Source organism: Nanorana parkeri, unplaced genomic scaffold (genome assembly GCF_000935625.1).
Source record: "Nanorana parkeri isolate BGI_ZX_2015 unplaced genomic scaffold, ASM93562v1 scaffold15, whole genome shotgun sequence".
In the NCBI taxonomy this organism is placed as follows: domain Eukaryota; kingdom Metazoa; phylum Chordata; class Amphibia; order Anura; family Dicroglossidae; genus Nanorana; species Nanorana parkeri.
The window spans coordinates 3,290,840-3,310,835 of NW_017306283.1; the positions used below are offsets into that span (position 1 = coordinate 3,290,840).

General features: G+C 46.0%; 1 long non-coding RNA gene across 1 annotated transcript in view; it reads left to right on the forward strand.

The window, feature by feature from the left end:
* The first annotated feature begins 2,220 nt into the window (after positions 1-2,220).
* The window catches only part of LOC108788976, a 28,337-nt gene continuing 10,561 nt past the window's right edge, over positions 2,221-19,996 (forward strand). The window contains exons 1-2 of the long non-coding RNA XR_001941368.1: positions 2,221-2,231; positions 8,011-8,015. This is a non-coding gene — a long non-coding RNA (uncharacterized LOC108788976). The remainder of the gene's footprint in view (positions 2,232-8,010; positions 8,016-19,996) is intronic.

Here is a 19,996-nt window from a genome sequence, read left to right on the forward strand (position 1 = left end):
ACAACATAGTCTGACAGCTGGGTGATGCGGCCACTGTCGCAACTAGGTTATCCGCATTCACAGCTGAGCATTTTGTTTTGTGTCTCCCGAAATGCGTCAGCACTCAAATGTGAAGAATCCTATTGTTTTCAATGGTGCCCATTCACACCTGAGTGATGTGTAGCTTGAAACAGTACACGAGCTTTTAGACCTCATTCACATGAGAAAAGGCCGCCACGTACAGCTCTGTGCTGCGTGCACGGCCGTATAGGGCAGCTCCTGGGAAGGACAGGTGATGCATGTGATTAGTACGCAGCCCCTGTCCTCTATGGGAATACGCGGCCGTACGATGCCCTACGCTCACCTCAAATGCAGTTTCGTGCGGGTGTCCCGGTTCAGGCGCAGATGGGATCCATCCTGTCAGCGTACGAGTGCGGACACCCGCAGGGCGGGTGAGCGTAGGGCGGCGTACTGCCCGCATACTCCCATAGAGAAGGATAGGGACTGCGTGTGATTAGTACCTTCCAGGTAGCTGCCCCATACTGCCATGCACGCAGCACGGAGCTGTACCTGCCGGTCAGCTGTCGGAGACTGCAGAAGGTTGGCATGCTTCAACAGATAATCAGAGACTGCAGACTTCTACAGGAGATGGTCAAAGACTACAGGTACAGTACAGAAGACGGTATCAAAGACTACAGGTAAGCTTTAGGAGGTGATCAGAGATTATGGACATGTTTTAAGAGATGGTCAGAGATGGACACACTACAGAAAATCATCAAAAACTATGGACATCCTACAGGAGATGGTCAAAGACTGGAGACACGCTACAGGAGATGGACAGAGACTGGAGACACGCTACAGGAGATGGACAGAGACTGGAGACACGCTACAGGAGATGGACAGAGACTGGAGACACGCTACAGGAGATGGACAGAGACTGGAGACACGCTACAGGAGATGGACAGAGACTGGAGACACGCTACAGGAGATGGACAGAGACTGGAGACACGCTACAGGAGATGGACAGAGACTGGAGACACGCTACAGGAGATGGACAGAGACTGGAGACACGCTACAGGAGATGGACAGAGACTGGAGACACGCTACAGGAGATGGACAGAGACTGGAGACACGCTACAGGAGATGGACAGAGACTGGAGACACGCTACAGGAGATGGACAGAGACTGGAGACACGCTACAGGAGATGGACAGAGACTGGAGACACGCTACAGGAGATGGACAGAGACTGGAGACAAACTGGGGAGAGACGGTGTAGGGATCCTAGACATCCCGGGTGTAACAGACATAGACTCCAGACTCACCAGACCATGTTAGCATCTCAATGTAGATCCACTTGTGATACAGCGAATAGTAATTGGAGTAACAGATGAGCAGGAGATGAGCACAGATCCTCAGCAGGAGAGACACTAGCCATGCTCCAGAGGTCCTCTGTGTTCCGCACACCTCCAGCAGACATCAGCTTCTCCTTCTTTGGCAAACCGCACAGGCCTCCTCCATACTGGAGGCCTAGGGAAACTCTTCCCACACTCCAGCCTCTGCCCACCCCCAGGCCTAGCCTGGGGGGTGGCTGGACAGCATTCAGCCCTATTCCATGGCTGGTCCCAACTAGTCTGAGCACATGGCAATTCCCTCCAGTGTATGTACCCTATCCCAGCATGCACCACTGATTGAGAAAAATCCAGTGATTGGCTGCCGTACTGGACACACACTCACAATGCCTCTCATTGCCAGTCCCACAATACAGCAGAGTCACACTCCAATCAGGGGGGTACAATCAATGCCAGACACCTGGAATTAACCAGATACATGCCACTATAATCCAGCCAGGCTACTATAGCCACTATAAAACAGCCCTGGCAATCACTAAATGTCTAGTAGCCACCTCACAAAAGGTGATGGGGGCTACACTGGTAAAGCTAAACTCCAGGCCAGTGGCTTAACTATAACCATAGTAGCCCAGATGGCTGCTATGGGGCCTGGGAGTGAAAGGGGCCCCATTAGGTTGATGAAGCACATTAAACATAGAACATAAACACTGGTAAAGCTAAACTCCAGCCCAGTGGCGTATCTATGTCCACAGCAGCTCAGGCAGCTGCTATGGGGCCTGAGGGTGGGAGGGGGCCCCATTAGGTTGTTGAGGCAAATTAAACATAGAACATGTAAAGATAATACAGTAAGGGTTGAAGTCTACAGTGTGGAGATGACTTCAGATGCACAAGAGGAGTCTTTGGTATCTTGCCAGCATCACTCACAGCTCAGGGAGAGGTCATCAGGGGGCCCCATCACATTTTTGCTATGGGCCCCGTGATTTGTAGTTACGGCTCTGCTCCAGGCAGATATGAAAGACAAAATGAATGCAGCTCCGTAGTCCTTAATCATAAGCAGTGCAAGTACCTGAATGTGACCTGGTATCAGTCTCTTGCTGTCTACTGTGCAAAAGAAAGAAAGGGAGGGAGAAGCAGCACAAGGAGCCAATGAGGTGTTCTGCAGTGCAGTGACCATGCTGATAGTAGGAGAAAGCAGACTGATGAGCTCATCCTTGTACTGCTTCTCCTTTCACTGTCCACTCATGGGGTGTAGTTGGGGAGCAGACCTGTTGGTAGAATAAAAAACTGCGACAGGTCCCCTCCCATGCCAGGAAAGAGCTGTGTTGTGTGGCAGAGCTGTGTGTATCTCAGGACCGGGTGGACAGAAATACAAATCCTTTGGCAGGCAAGATGACTCTCACACATGTATTTCATCTGCGTATTTATCCGTTTTCAGTTCAGTTTTAGCTTTTGCACTCTTTGTTCTCGTGTGTACAGCCCCCAGATATTCTGTGTGTAGAGCCCCCAGATATTCTTCCACATTCCCTGGTACAAACGCCAATTCTGGCCACATCCCTGGGAACAAGGACATGATAAATTAATGAATCCAGGTGCGGAATGCATTGTGCGTTGTTGACGAACAACAAAGTTCTGCCAAAAGAGTCTTCTTTTTTTTTGGTGTTCTGGGCGCAAAACGTCTAAATATAGTCCGATCACAAGATAAGGCCTTCAAGAAGATAAATGGCGCAGACTTAGCACTGCGTGTCGGTAACATCTGCTTCTTGTCTCTTGCATCATATAAAAATGCGAGCAATCTGATATATAATAAGAGCTAAACAAGCAGAGTCCAGGAAGCCGGTGTTGAGAAATCCAGCGGTTAGCAGAAGGAACTCTGTAAGCGTGTAAACAATGGCCGTTCGCTCCGCTCCAGGAGTCCAGCGCTGGTGTAAGGAAGCCAGGTGTTTCCTGACCTGCAGGCTCCTTCTGGAGCGTGTCATAAGTCTTCCAGCTAAAAAAAAAAACAACATAGTCTGACAGCTGGGTGATGCGGCCACTGTCGCAACTAGGTTATCCGCATTCACAGCTGAGCATTTTGTTTTGTGTCTCCCGAAATGCGTCAGCACTCAAATGTGAAGAATCCTATTGTTTTCAATGGTGCCCATTCACACCTGAGTGATGTGTAGCTTGAAACAGTACACGAGCTTTTAGACCTCATTCACATGAGAAAAGGCCGCCACGTACAGCTCTGTGCTGCGTGCACGGCCGTATAGGGCAGCTCCTGGGAAGGACAGGTGATGCATGTGATTAGTACGCAGCCCCTGTCCTCTATGGGAATACGCGGCCGTACGATGCCCTACGCTCACCTCAAATGCAGTTTCGTGCGGGTGTCCCGGTTCAGGCGCAGATGGGATCCATCCTGTCAGCGTACGAGTGCGGACACCCGCAGGGCGGGTGAGCGTAGGGCGGCGTACTGCCCGCATACTCCCATAGAGAAGGATAGGGACTGCGTGTGATTAGTACCTTCCAGGTAGCTGCCCCATACTGCCATGCACGCAGCACGGAGCTGTACCTGCCGGTCAGCTGTCGGAGACTGCAGAAGGTTGGCATGCTTCAACAGATAATCAGAGACTGCAGACTTCTACAGGAGATGGTCAAAGACTACAGGTACAGTACAGAAGACGGTATCAAAGACTACAGGTAAGCTTTAGGAGGTGATCAGAGATTATGGACATGTTTTAAGAGATGGTCAGAGATGGACACACTACAGAAAATCATCAAAAACTATGGACATCCTACAGGAGATGGTCAAAGACTGGAGACACGCTACAGGAGATGGACAGAGACTGGAGACACGCTACAGGAGATGGACAGAGACTGGAGACACGCTACAGGAGATGGACAGAGACTGGAGACACGCTACAGGAGATGGACAGAGACTGGAGACACGCTACAGGAGATGGACAGAGACTGGAGACACGCTACAGGAGATGGACAGAGACTGGAGACACGCTACAGGAGATGGACAGAGACTGGAGACACGCTACAGGAGATGGACAGAGACTGGAGACATGCTACAGGACATGTTCAAAGGCTGAGGACATGCTACATGAGATGGTCATATATTACAGACATGTTTCAGGAGACCGTCATAGACTTGACAACAGTTGCATGAGACTTCTAGAGATCGCTGTTAAAGGGGTAGCACAGGAAAACAAGAGTGTGAAACAACCAAGCCATTTAACTCCAAGAAGACGGTCTGAAAAACAAACAATAATACCGCTATTCAATAATAACAGTGTAACACACAAGCTGTAAGTCAAGCAAAGAGGACATTTGGCTACAAGATAGGCATGTAGTAATTTTATTTCTGGGTGGAGTCCCCCTTTTAAGTAAAACCTTCTGACCTCTTTTTACGCAACATAAACCGTGGAGCCTTTCCGTCATTTGCATCTGCACCGCGCTGACCTTGTAAAATGAAAATAGCGTGCCCCATGCCTAGTCACAGTGTAATTATTACGGAGGCCTCTCCGGTGCCGAGTACGGCCGTCTGCGGAGCTGCAGCCCGAAGTGACTCGGAAATGAGAATCTCTTCCCACCGCCGACTCTATAATTATATGTCAGAGTGATGTACTGCCGCTGATTGTCGTACAATAGGCACCGAGCACATCTCTGCATAATGTCACAACATGTTACGGGTAATTATAGGATGGGAGAGCACGGCTTGTGACTAATGTTTAGAAGCGATGGGTGGAAAGTGTAGGGAAAGCTGCGGCGTGTGAGGCTGCTTTTGTAAGAAAGGAGTGATGTCTCACAGCAACCAATCAGGTGCTGCAAAAATGACAGTCGGAATATGATTGGTCTATTATTATCATTGGCGTTACTATTATTGGAGAGACCCTGTAAATAAAAAGTGTTTTCCAAACCCAAGAACAAAAATGGACCCGTCCTGTCCTTAGATGCAGTGGCTGCATTTGTTTTCTTTTTTTTTACAGGCTAAGAACATTTTCAGCAACTACAGAACATACCTGTTGATCCTGCCAGAAATCCAGTGTCCTTGCATATTCCTGTGCACCGAACTGAAATCTCATAGAATGTAGCAGTGAACGTTACATGGATTGCAATGCCATTTATTTGGAATGGTACTGCAACACTTTATGGCAACAAAAACATGCGTTGGGTTAAATTGTGGCACTCAATTTTTCGAGGTGGTTTGTTGGCAGCCAATTCATTTCACTGGGCTGCTCTAACACAATGCACATTAACACACAACACATAGGGGGTTATTCCCTAAAGAGCCGAAGGATCCAGCCGTAGCTTCGGCTGATCCTTCAGGTTTCTTCGGCCGCCTCTGCCCTTCAGTCGAACCGAAGGGCTGCTGTACGGGCTATTCACAGTATTCACAATAGCCCGTACAGCACCCGCAGGCATATGCTTTGGCTCGACTGAGCCGAAGTGACAGACGAAGCGTGGAGAAAGGTCGGCCTAAGCCGACCGATCTCCACGCAAATGACAGCTGGGCGGAGCCAGCCGTGATCTAACAGCTCGCTCCGCCCAGTTGTAATGACAGATCAGCGTCTCCAAATGACCTGGAGATGCTGAACTGTCATTAAACAATAATAACTGGGCGGAGCCGGCCATGATGCCATGGCCACCTCCGTCCAGTTGTTATTCATTGGCCGGGAGCTGCTAGAAGGCTCTGGCAGGTGCTGGTGATCGATCGAAAGTTTGAACTTATCGAGTTCTGGGACCGCATGACTTCCGGTTTCCTTAGAACTACGAGGTTTGCACACAAAACTTCTTCTGCACGAGCGCCATCCGCGGCATTGCCCTATACACATAGACCACAGCAATAAAGTAATAAAATGAACTCGGATCACAGTAATCAAGCACGTTATTAATCTGACTTGCCCCACTCAAGCGTCGGCCATATTGAGTGGGGCACCGGAGATAAATAACGTGCTTGATTACTGTGATCCGACTTCATTTTATTACTTTATTGCTTTGGTCTATGTGTATAGGGCAATGCCGCCGATGGCGCTCTTGCACAGCTAATTTCTTGCCCAAACCTCGTAGTTCTAAGGAAACCAGAAGTCATGCGGTCCCACAACTCGATTAAGTTTGGACTATAGTTAGAACACTGGCCAAAAGGAAACAGTTGGGCGGAGCTAGCTGTCACTGCTAGCTCCACCCAATTGTTTTTCCTTTGCTGGCATCTTCTGCTGTTTTTTTTTTCTTTTAACTATTTAAATTTTTTAAATTTTCCTATTTTCTTACATTTTTAAAATCATTTTTCAACTTTTATTTTTTTATTTATTCATTTCACTTATTTGCTACTTGGCTCGGTATCACGGAGGTACTGAGCAGAATAGCCGAGCCGAATGCCGCTCGGCGGCATTTGGCTATTCACTTACTGCTGTTCGGCCCCTATGTGAATAGGTGCGAACGGCAGCGAGTGAGCTGCCGGAACTTCAGCTCAGCCGATCCAGATGTTGGATCGGCTGTGTTGAACCCCTGCTGCACTTCGGCTCAGCCGAACATGCAGAGCATGTTCGGCTGACCTAAGGCAGCCAATGTACGGCTGATTTTAGCCGTTGTATGGCTGAAATCAGCCATACAAGTCAGAAGTGAATAGTCAAACAGCGTTCAGGCTTACTTCACTTCGGCTAGGTTATTCACACGGCTGCCTCCGGCAGCTCTGTGAATAACCCCCATAGTAACGCATTTCAAACACGTAACTGGGCCCTAAATAACTGAGCAAATGAGAGGCTATTTGTTGGAACAGGTCCAGGATATCGGAAAGGAGCCATTTAAAGGCCATTGCACCATTAAAAAACATCAAAAACCTCTATTGGCTCCAAAGCAGTTCACCAAAATGGAGAAATTTGGCCCAAATCTCCCAATTGTGGATGAAATATCATGAAACCACCCAATTTCGTTCATCCCTTTAAGTTAACCTATTGCTTTTACATTCACGGATCACTACATGTGCAACTGTGTACCTTCTGCACCTTTCAACTACTGGTCAAGTAAAAATACTTAGGGCTCATTCACATCAGCCCTGTCGGGCAGCGTTGCCCAATGCAGTCCCAACGCATAGACAGGGCAGTTTGTCTTATGTCCTGTTTCTTCAGTTCACACCAACACACTGCGTCGGTGTGCACAAAAAAAAAAGTAGGACATGCTGCATTGCATTGGGACATGCTATAACGTATAGCAACATGGCATTGTGCATAGAGCTAAATGAACAGTCAGGTTTAATAAAGTAAAAAAAAATCAGCTAGATAGAAATCAGCTATGTCCAGGTATAGGTCTACCAGTCAGCGGGAGGGGGTCCCTAGTAGGAGGGGTCCCAGCACCCATCTGACCCACGTCCAGGCCCCTTAAAGAGACCCTGTTCCCAGACCATTCTTTTCAACAAAAATCTTCCCATGAGTTTATATATGTGCATTTAACCAATTTTAGGCCTGTCACTTCCCTGGTAAATCTTCCCTTGTGTAGACATCCAAAAGCCCTGAGGCTGCTACCGGGTGTTGCCATCTTGGATGTGGGTTGCCACCTGTCCAGGATTCACCCGGACAGTTCGGGTTTTGAATGCTGTGTCCGGGTTTCATGGCAGCAGAAACCCAGACACAAGATGTTAGGCAGACAGGGGCAACCAAAATTAAGATAGGGGCTACTAGAGTGTTCGGGTTTCGCTTGAAGAAAAGGTGGCAACCCTACATGTTATATCAGCAGCCCCAGCAGGCACTATATAGCAGGGGTAGCTAAACTCTGGCCCTCCAGCGGTGCTCTTAAAAAATAACTTCCAGGTACACAATAATATCAATGGTATACAACAGAGGTAGGCAAACTCTGGCCCTCCAGCTGTGCTTGACCTACAAATCCCATCTTGCATCTGCCTCTGGAAGTCGTGGCTGTCAAGAGTCTTGGGACTTGAAGTTGCACAAAACCTGGAGGAACAAAGTTTGGTTCAACTGTGCTCTATAGTATTCCTCTTTGCTCCAACTCTGGCAGCTACATATGTAGGGAAATCAGGGGAGGGGTGGAGGAGATGGGCAAGCACAGAATGTAATTAGAAGAGAGGAGAGGGCTATGGCATGCAAGCAGAGTGGGGGCTGTGTTAGGGAACTGAGTAGTCTAGGAGCTTCAAGGGAGTGAATAAAAAAATCATTTATGGCAAGGATATAAAATATTTGATATTTTTGTGCAATTTTTTAAGTTGTGACAGGGTCACTTTAAGCACCTGGGGGCCCTTGTGCAGCTGGACCGTATGCACAGTTGGTATGCCCATCCCTGTGTAAAACACGTCAAAAGCGCGTGTAAAACGCATCAAAATGAAAACAGCAGACGTATGTATGCATGTTCCGCACTGATACATACGATTAGGGTTGCCACCTGTCCGGGGTTCACCTGGACAGTCCAGGTTTTGAATGCTGTGTCCGGGTTTCATGGCAGCAGAAACCCAGGCACAAGATGTCGGGCAGACAGGGGCAACCAAAATTAAGATAGGGGCTACTGTCCCCCCACTGAAAATAGTCTCAATATTTACATTCAGTCTGTGATATTTACATATGAATGGGCGGACTCTTTACATATGAATGGGTGGTGCTATTTACATATGTATAAGCCACGGCTCATTCTCCCCCCAAAAAATGTCCGTGCCTCGCTAGAGTGTTCGGGTTTCGCTTGAAGAAAAAGTGGCAACCATACATATGATGCCATGTCCACTTTAAGACACCTTGAGGGAGCTTTGCCTAGAGACCTGTGTGGATCAGCTGCGGGTCGTACTGGTTATTCTGGTTATTACGCCTCTGTGCAGCGCAGAAAAACCCTTTTGGATCCAACACACGTTTAAATTAGCCAGAACAACTCGCCGTGACAGCGCTTCACGCCAATTATGTGTGTGTGATAATTACCGTCAACTTATATCCATAACCTGTACACAGCAACATGTTTCTAATTGCCGGGATTCGGCTCCGTCTGCGTGAGAAATGCCTCTTCTCCGCCACTCTTATGCAATTCGCCGCCTGTTCAGTGAAAGTAGGGCAGCAACCAGGAGCTGTCTGGAGGCAACGCGGGGAATTTTTTTTTTTTTTAACAAGCCAATAAAGACAAACACCTAAGAATAGGTTCTGGTTATGTCTGCTGCTTTCTGCTGCTGGAAGGACAAGTGCACCATTTTATAATAAAGAAAGATGAAATGCTGCTCCCTGTTCATGGCTGGCACAAGGCGGCACATTAATGAAGAGCTGATGGATACAAATTTTCGGTAAATTGGTCTGATTATGGCAGGGCACATTGGCTGCAGTGAGGCTGCCCTCTGCAAAATGGGACACCTCTAAAAAGAGGGGCATGGAATTGAGATTCCACATACACTAAGTATTGGGACGCCAGCCTTTACACACACATGAGCTTTATTGGCATCCCAGTTTTATTCTGTAGGGTTCAGTATTGGGTTGGCTCCGCCCTTTGCCGCTATAACAGCTTCAACTCTTCAGTAGCTGAGTTGCTGTTGTTCCCAGTTGCTCCACTTTGTTATAATAACACTAACAGGTGACCGTGGAATATTTAGTAGCAAAGACATTTCACAGAACCCCTGAATCCAATGATTTGGAGGGGTGTCCCAATACATTTGGCTATATAGTGTATATACAGTGTCATGAGAGCGCCAAAAAAAAAAGTAAGTGTCCAACATGTTTTAATAAAGACATTTGTTCCCATGATAACAAAAGGCTACAAAGCAGACATACAAATATTGGAATATAAGTACAGAATATATAAAGTATAAAATCCTATTATGGTCCAATTAATATTAGAAAGTATCAATTCATATGTATACAAAATACATATACAGTATATATAATGTATGTGTGAATATATATCTAGATCTAGATCTAGATATAGATATATATAGATATACAGTTAAGTATCCAGGGCATGGCGCATATAGCACACTTGAAAGGGGGGACGCCTCTCTGTGGGTCAGCAAAAGTTTGCTGACCCACGAAGATGGCAGAGACAGCAGATTGCGCTGTCATTATTCAGTCCTCTGGTTGCTGCCGGTTAGTTGCTAGGACCGCCTGGCAACCTAGCAACCTAGCAACCAGGGGCTGACTGGCAACTTTTAGCCCAGGGGGCAAGTACAACCCAGAGGACAACCAACCACCAGAAACCAGGGGATTGAGGGCACTGAGTGCCCAGAGTCCCTCATTACATCAGAGTTTCCCCTTATATCAGAGTCCCCAGAGATCGCCCTTACATCTGTGTCCCCTTTTACATCAGAGTCTCCCCTTACATCAGAGTGCCCCCTTAAATCTGAGTCCCCACTTAGAGTCTGATGTAAGGGGGACTCTGATGTAAGGGGACTCTGAGGGCTCTGATGTAGGGGAGACTCTGAGGGCTCTGATGTAGGGGAGACTCTGAGGGCTCTGATGTAAGGGAGACTCTGAGGGCTCTGATGTAAGGGAGACTCTGAGGACTCTGATGTAAGGGAGACTCTGAGGACTCTGATGTAAGGGAGACTCTGAGGGCTCTGATGTAGGGGAGACTCTGATGTATGGGAGACTCTGAGGACTCTGATGTAAGGGAGACTCTGAGGGCTCTGATGTAAAGGGAAGCTCTAGGGAGAGTTTGACTAGCATTTTTTAGTTGATAATATACGTCAGATTTTGGAAAGAGCGTAATCTCAGTTCTTGCCATAGGCGCTATTTTCAGTAGACACTACTCTGTATATAAATACAGTATACATAAATTCACAAGTTTATAAAGTATATACAACTCTATGGATCTAGGATGTATCTATATCTTTCATGAACTATTAATGAATACAGAGTTGCGTTAATTTGTGTCTTTTATATCTGAATGGAGTTCAGCTTTACTAGACCAAAAGGAAGAAAATAAGAGAAATTCATATTTTGGGATTACATGAACTTTAAAACGACATGCAAATACTATCTTTTGTCTAGCGCATTCCCCATATAATTTGATGACACGACAGATTCTGTCATGCAGTTTCCTGCGGAATGTTGGATGCTGATCTGTTATTTGAGGATACACCACCAGCAAGGATGATTGCCGGTCAATCTTTCCTTCGGCAAAACAAATCCAACAAAAGACCTTCAGGGGTGATGCGGATCCAAGATCCCAGGTCACCATTCACTGGCCCTTTGTTGTTCTCCGCCAAGCGGTGTTATTACACAAATGCGGATTCTGGAGTCACAGTGGCCCATTGATTCCTCGTCATTAGGAATATCATCACATTAGTCATCTCGGGGCCCTGTTGTATGTGTGTCTGTCACTGTTCTCTTAATAGAAGGCCACAAGAGGAACACATTAATGATTCATTACTTAAGTCGAGCCAGAAGCTCCTGCAGGAATTGAGCATATCCTTAGCTATCCCTATGTGGAAATAACTTCTATTATTGACTTTCAAGATGTCATTATTATGAGGAGCTGGCTGTTAAGGAGCAATGACAGTAAACAAGTAGAGTCAACCAGGGAAATACTGAGCATAGCCAAACATTTTTAAGCACAATTACAGGTTAGCTTTCCTCATCCCCCCCCCCACTTCTGTAGTCCAGCGTTACAGGGTGACACTACTTCTCCATAGATACAGTACAGCAAGTGAGCGTTGTCACCCTAGGACAGGAAGTGTGTCACTAGCAGGGTCATCAGTTAAACATAAAGGGGGAAAATGCCTAAACAAAGCCCCAGTGCAGCCACCACAGCTGCAATATATTTAATTTTTGTTTGGTTTTGGAATTCTTTAAGATTCGTGTACATGGCCATTTGTGATTTCCTCTTGATATCAGTTTGTAAAACCTTTTTGACAGATAACGACCACGATGTGTGTGAATTGGATTATATGGAACGATACTCACATGATGATGAGATGGACCCTTCTTCTTTAGAGTTGGCAATGGGTGGTCCTCACTGCTGGATAGGACATTGCTCAAGTTCTGACATTTGAGTGCCATTCCATGGAGCATTCCACTGTGAGTCCAAGTTCTATGATGATGCTTCCCCAGGTCATGGGTCAATGATGCTTGGGGTGTATAGAAAGTGGTTGAATGCTACTGGGCACCATTCAAGCCAAAAGTTGCCCAATGTCACATGGTTAAAGAGAACATAGTGGGTTGCACTGAAATGGACGAGTAGTCTTCTTTTTTTTTTTTTTTTAAACACTGGACCTTATTGTAAAGGAAGGATGGGTGTCAAAGATGAAGATGAACAGAAGTTCAGAAGTTTTACTTTACACCCCCTGTCCTGACTGGAGGTGGCTCTTTGTAACTTCCTTTGCACTACTTTTGGTGCTACACTACAGCCCTGAGAGTGTGCATTGCAAATGCCTATACGGTCCTGTCTAGCCAGCCTGTATCCATCAGAAACTTACATATAGTATCTGCGGACACAGATGCCCATTTTATCTCTCTGCCCTACCACACCAGACCATCTGCTTCTCCAGTTATCTTGCAGGTGCCCTCACCTGGATCTCCAGCACTATTGACAATACTTCCCATGAAATCACTACCGTAGTAGCATTGTTGTGTGTTGCATCAGTGGACCAATTCCCATGACAAAGCATCTGAAGCCAAAACTATGGTTTTATTTTTTGGGACAGAATAAGGAAGACTTAGAACCTCCCCTTTTTTTTTTTTCTGTCCCTTCCACCACAACTAACTTAGAGTCAAAAGGTAATTCTGACATGTTTGTAACTTACAGGGTGTCTCTGGGACAGTAAGTGATATCACAAAAAAAGACAAAGACAACAATAATGAGGTTTCAGGCTAGGTTCACACCTGAGCGACTCCTGACCATGTGGCAATCGTGCACAAAACTGTGCGGATTGCCGGGCGGTCACGGAGTCGCACACCACAGCCGATCAAGCTATGGGTGCCATTATTTAGTAATGGCACCCCTGTTATGTCAAGCTCATGCAATTGAACATGATAAAAAAGCCGGATGCAACCCCATTGAAATCAATGGGGCCGCGCCGCAACCGCTGTGTGCACTAGAACACAAACTGGCGGTCCCGGGACGCATGTTTTGGGTGTCGCTCAGGTCTAAACCTAGACTCACTCATTCTCCATGCCACACAAAAAAGAAAGGTTTAGCTGGATCTGGACTTTAGATATTATTAATGAGGTCATCCTAGCCACCTAACCCTCTGCTGGTTTCCTCTACAGTCCCAGGAAGCAGAAGCTGTAAGTCAAGAACTGTTAGCATTTTTCTCTTGCAACACTACCTATTGGTCAGAGCAGGCAGGAACAGTCTAAAGCTGGAGCAAAAGAACTACTCTTCACGATAGTTCTGCATGCGAAGACTTTTGGTTCTCCCCAGAAAGTGTTTACCTTCATGGTCCCCAGTACTTTGGAATGTAGCTGTGGCAGAACTTTGTTGGTTCCAAGCACATTGAAGTATGAATCTGGTGTATCGATTGCAAATGTTGGGTCATTTGTACCTGCCCTTAGTAGATGTGGGTTCCCCAAGGCCAATCTAAGACACCTCAAGATAGATAAGGGTAGTTAGTAGCACCATCTGGCCTGTCATGAAGCACTGGCATTTTTAAATGAAGAAGCAGGAGAAATAGAATGAAGTTTAGACGGCACATCATTTGTCTCCTATGTAGTCCATCTATTCTGCGCTGACTGTCCATTTAGCACAGGGATCAATAATCCTTACTTAAACCTTGTTGCCTCCTCGGTGATTAGAACACTCAGACCTTTGTGTAATAGAAGTCCCTTTTGTTACATCTGAAAAGAACCTTGGTGTAAATGAAGTGCAGTAAACAGTTGCTGTCCTATTCACGCCTATCAAATGAATAGATTTTTGTTGTGAAGAGTCTAATGAGGAAACCGCTGATCAGCTGAAAGGCTAAAAAGCAACACAGATATACGGTATGTTGATTGCTTCCCGAGCTGGCCATGGTTAAACTGGGTAATAAATGTATGGACATTCTATGGCCTCCTCAATCACCCTCAACCCGGTCAAACTCAGAGGAAGAACTAACTGGCTGGGATAGATATTTCCAGTCAACTGGTGGCATGCACCCAATGGCCAGCTTCAGGGGTGTCTGCTGACTTTATAAACATGCACCCAATGGCCAGTTTCAGGGGTCTCTGCTGACTTTATAAACATGCACCCATGGGCTCCTGATGTAAAGGGGGACTTCTAATATAAAGGGGGGCTCTGATGTAAAGGGGGCCCTCTGATGTGACCAGGGGACCTCTGGTGTTAAGGGGTGGCGTCTGATGTTAAAGGAGAGGGTTCTGATGTGAAGGGAAGGGGCTCTGATGTGAAGGGGGCTTCTGATGTCAAAGTAGGGGGCTCTTGATATAAAAAAATAGATTTTCTGGAAGTAAAGGGGGACTCTGATATAAAAGTCATGATTCTGATGTGAAAAGGGGGGGCTCTTGATTTAGAGAGGAAACTCTGATTTAAGTATTTATTTATTTGTATTTATTATTGTCATTTAATGGGGACATTGATGTGAAAGGGGGCTCTGATTTGAAGGGAAACCCCATTTTTGTGTTTTTGCACTGGTTTCCCCCCTTAAAATCCATACCAGTCTCCTACTCTACCAACCTGGGCTGTGCTGCGTGCCAGAGCTGTATAAATCTCGTGACTGGATGGAGATAACCACAAATCCTCGAGGAGCCAATCTGTTGTGCATAACAAGGAGCTTGCTGATAGGAGAGTGACAGAGAGATGACTTCATCAGTCTGCTGCTTCTCATTTCGCTTTCCAGTTTCATACTGGGGGGTGGGGAAGAGACCTGCAAGTATTACTTAACAGCATCATAGAAAATCAGGTCTCCTGCCCTGACGGGCAAGGCTATGTGGTGTTGCAGAACTGTGTAAATCTGAACACTGGATGGACAAAAATACAAATACTTTGGCAGATAAAGCTCCCTGACAATATATGAAATATGTATTTAGCTGGATTTTAGAGAAGAATATGCAGCCCCAAAACAAACAACCAAAGAGAAAACATTTGTAGACGTTTCCTTAACTTTTAAAGTCCTATAAAAAAAATAAAAAATCCATAGAAAAAGCAGAATGTTCCGTTAATGGAGCCGGGGTATGAGGGGACCCATCTCTAATGGCCGCAAAGATATTCCATTATTTGGCTCTAGTCAAATATTGCCAGACCAATTAACTTGTATCATAACACTAAATAACCTCCTCCCCAATTGCCTAATGGCCCTGTCAGTGTTTATAGCCGGCCTCCTCCTCTTAATGCCACTGGAAGGGAGCAATTCCCCGAAGTCACTGCCTACTTAACCGACCTAATGACCAAACTGCAGTCACATATTTCCGTGTTGCCTTATTAATGAGCTCTAATGCTCTAATCAATTCTGCAGAGTTCAGAGCTTTTAAGCCGGCATCTATGTGTGGAGGCAAGCATGTGTTTGTATGTGCGTGTTTGTTTGTGTGTGTTGGGGAAGGAAGCATATGGCACCAGGACACCATGGATCCAAATAATAGTCCAAGAACATCACATTATGTTCAACGTTTCGGAGCCACACTGCTAGGCATGTGCACGGGCCCGAAACAAAGCACTTGTGATCGCTTTAAGAAACTCTGGGACTGGTATATGGATCCATGGTGTGCTGGCGATATATTCTTTCTTCTATGTTGACACCAGTTAACCAACTGGTCATTGGTGAAACACCCCCACACTTCAGGGTTTATCCAAATGTAGTGCACACTGGTACCAGAGGTCACAAACTATAGCTGGGGAGTGTAGCTTCTATAACAGTCCCGTATAGCTGGCCAAGCAGGTCTACCAGTATTTGGTTACCCCCAGGGCTTATGTACAATGCTATAAGTTCTGGCCAGTGGGGCACATGAGACTGAGCGAAGGAAAGGGAAAAAGAACCTATGGCCCTCATGAGCATTAGGCGTGAACCAGAGCACAGCTGGTGAGTATCCCGTAAAGATGACTGGAGGCTGGTGGAGGCCAGGGCAGGCAGCAAACAATAAGCATAATCCAAAGACAGCATGAGTTCAGGGCAGGCGGTAGGCAAGGTGTAGTCCTGAAATTTAAAGTTGAGGTAGGCAGCAGACAAAGTTCAATCCAAAAGACAGTAATAGGTCAGGACAGGCAGCAGACAAAGCGTATTTTAAAAGACAGTAGATGGTTAGCGCAGGCAGCAGACAAAGTGTAATCCGGTGCGATGGGCAACCGATCCACATATCCTGGCTACATTTCACCTGTGTATGTGGGAGCAATAAGGGAGCAAAGAGCATTGAATCCCATTAACTAATTGGCCGACCTCTACACAGGCTATCCCCCCTTCAGTCTATCATGAATGCTGCTGCCAGACTTATCCACCTAACCAACCGCTCAGTGTCTGCAACCCCCCTCTGCCAATCCCTACACTGGCTTCCACTCGCCCAGAGGATAACATTCAAAATATTAACAATCACTTACAAAGCCATCCACAACTCTGACCGCCGGATATATCTCAAACCTTGTCTCAAAGTATCATCTTAACCGTCCACTCCGCTCTTCCAAAGACCTCCTGCTCTCTAGCTCCCTCGTCAACTCATCCCATGCTCGCCTCCAGGACTTCTCTAGAGTCTCCCCCATTCTTTGGAACTCCTTACCCCAACCTGTCCGCAGGGCCGGCCTTAGGCCTTTAGGCGCCCTGTGCGAGACAGCTTTACAGCTCCCCTCAGTGACCACACTCCTCAGTGGCCACACCCTTCGGTGGCCACACCCCCAGTAACCACACCCATTTTTCCGCAATATCCGCACCATTTAAAGACTCCTATTTTGTTAAGCCGCAAAGAAACCTATTAAAAAGTATGACAAAAATAAAACTTTTATTTAAAAGGTATTAAACTTGTCGGCACAATATACGTATTCTTATCAAATGAAACAACAGAAGGCAAACAATAAATGTCAAACGACAATAGAGTCTATAAAAATAAAGTGTCAGGTTGTCATGCCGACCCTTTCTTCAAGTAAGTGTATCTAGAAAAGTAAAAATAGAAAACAGAACACAAAACCCGGACTACATGTAAAATTAATGAATTACTATATGTCCGAATATACGTAACATGTATTCTGGCACATAATAATTTGTTTGAGAATGTGCGGCGGCCATGTATCTCCCCCTCACTGCTTGGCCATCCGACAGCAGGCTGCGCTCCCTCCTGAGCTGTCATGTCGGATGGCCAGCGGTGAGGGGGAGAGAAGCAACCCCGAGGACGAGCTGTGTCAGCCGCCGGGCGCCTTTGCTGCCATGGTGCCCTGTGCGTCCGCACAGCTCGCACACCCCTAAGGCTGGCCCTGCCTGTCCGTCTATCTCCCACCCTGACTGCCTTTAGGCGATCCCATAAGACTCATCCCTTCAGCAAAGCCTATGCCACCTCAACCTAACCACTCGACCATCATGTTCTCAAACAATTCATCCCCACACAGCTACCTCCTCATGTATCACTTGCCCCTCCCTTTTAGATTGTAAGCCCTCGGGGGCAGGGCCCTCCTAACCATCTTGTCTTGAATTGTATTGTAATGTCTTCCTTATATTGTAAGGCGCTGCGCAAACTGTTGGCGCTATATAAATCCTGTATAATAATAATAAAAATGTTTTGGCTGAAGTTAGTTTTAAAGACCTTTGCTACTCTTTGGAAATGCCTAATTAATCTATGTAAAAAAATCCTATTGGCAAAAAATCCAAAACATAAGCTACTATCATTCGTGTACCTGCAACCATTTCAATAAAGATATTTTCAATACATTTTAATATAATCTTATGGGGAAAAAAACAAAAACCTACCAACGTTTTACGTTATTATTTACTGGAGCAACAACCTCACAAAATGTAAAAAAATAACAAAACAGGAAATATAAATCTAATGTAATTATAAAATATGAAATAAACAAAATAAAAATGCAATAAAAAAAACAAAAAAGGAAATATAAGTCTATAGTAATTGCAAGAGTACGAAGTAAAAAAAAATTAAACGAAAACCTTTTTTTAATTGAAAAATATACTTTATTTAAAATGAACATTGCTCTTATGTAATTTAAAGGTTAGGTAATTTGGGGGTAGTCTATACATCTGAATGTTTTTTTTTGTCCAAGCTATATCTCAGGCAGTGGAGATAACAGATAGTCCAGGTACTCATCAGTTCTTGAAAGACTTGGTTCCCCTCACCCCCCCAGATGACTAGATATCCAGAGCTACAATGTGCTGAGGTCGAGAATCTGTGCATTTTCTGCCCCATTTGGCAGTGCAAAGCTGCTTAGCATAGCAATATATTGTACAAGGCTGCCCTTTGTTCTCTCTTTCCTCTGGAGGCTGTCAAAGGGATGAGATGGTCAGAGATAGCCAAGCCCTGATCAATGCGGAGATTGCGGCCCTGTCTGATAGGTGCTGTGTAAACTTCGGCAGATTATCATCTCAGCCATATGCTCGTTGTGGCGACATAGTGAGACGCAGATCTGGGCCCCGAACCCAACGTCTCCAATAAAGGGCCACTATGACTAAGGAAGAACTGCTTCCTAAATACAGAAGATTTCCAGGGAACAAGAGATGAAGAAACCAAGCTGGCCTTCTACAGATCCCACCAGGGAAAATGATGAACTGTTATGTCGCTCACTCCTGTTTCCTGGCCGTAGCTCCCCATGAGCAGTAGGCTAAGCGATTTCTGTACAGGTGACTGCATTTTTACATGCACGGGTGACGTTGTTATTTCACATTATGCTTTTTTTTTTAGATTGCAAGAAAAAATTGCCAAATGTAGCCATTTTCAGCAAATTTCCACCACTTTCACGCCATTGGAGCTCACCATTTTAATGCTGGTCATACACCGTGAACCCTGATTCATGGGGGGAACCCCCCCCTACCCTTGTGGTCTGTTGCTTTCTGACAGCGGACTTCACAAACATTTTTGTACCAGCTCCTTCGGCAAAGGCGATTGAGTAATTGACTTTTGACCAAAGTGAGGGCGCGAATAGGGCCACCACACCACTTGTGCCATGTCAGCAGGACTTGGTGGAACATCAACCAGTGTATGGCCAGCTTTAGCAGTTTGCATCCAACGGGTCTGATTGACAACCGGAATTTGGTCAATTGGGAAATGGAAACTGGTCAATAAGTTGCCACCTTTTAAACAGTTTATTATAAGGTCAGAAATGTAACGGATTTTCCCCGCCAGGGGGATTCCAATCCCATCACTTTGCATTCCTTGAAGCCACCAGATCATGTCTTCAACGGCTTGGTAATTTTGGAAAACACTGAATCGAAAATGTGATTGCTTTATCAGATTGACCTGTTGTATGGCCAGCTTACAAAGCCACCTATAGACTGTAAGGTCATATTTTTGAAAGCGGTGAATGTGACTGTCACCAAACATTCGCTGGTGGTGAATAAATCACTGGCATTTGGGACACATGCAGCCAGAAGTTTTAACTGCAATGAATGCCTGGTGAATGTCAGTTTCACCCGTTTTATAAATATGTCCCTACATGCCAACCTTGCACATGAGATAGAATTATCTTTCCTTTAGTGTACACTGATGCACCTTGCAACCAGGGATGGTTTTCTGCATCACCAACAAAGGCCACAGCCTAGGGCAAGGGTAGGCATGCTCCAGGGCCTAGGGCAAGGGTGGCGGGGGGTGCTGCTTATAGTGCTGGGGAAAGAGTGGCGGGGGGTGCTGCTTATAGGGCT